The sequence below is a fragment of the Pundamilia nyererei genome, unplaced genomic scaffold (assembly GCF_000239375.1).
Source record: "Pundamilia nyererei isolate P.nyererei 1_Seehausen unplaced genomic scaffold, PunNye1.0 scaffold00006, whole genome shotgun sequence".
In the NCBI taxonomy this organism is placed as follows: domain Eukaryota; kingdom Metazoa; phylum Chordata; class Actinopteri; order Cichliformes; family Cichlidae; genus Pundamilia; species Pundamilia nyererei.
In genome coordinates, this window is record NW_005187407.1 from 7,625,753 (window position 1) to 7,626,057 (window position 305).

Consider the following 305-nt stretch of genomic DNA (forward strand, 5'->3'; position numbering starts at 1 on the left):
GAACATGATTCAGTGGTTGAAAGAAAGTGTGTGTGTGTGTGTGTGTGTGTGTGTGTGTGTGTGTGTGTGTGTGTGTGTGCGTGCGCGCGCGCGCGTCCATGAGCGAAACTAGAAAGACGCAAAGATATGTAGCCTTGGTTTGCCTTATGCACTCAGGGTGTAATGAGTCCATCGATAAGTCTTCAATGTGTTAGATGGGCTACCTACAGTTGGTGTCCTTGCATTGGCCTGTTTCTCACAAGCGTTCTCTCTCGCTTTTTTGTCTCCATATCCTCCCCAAATGACAAAGGAAGCCCGGTTATTTA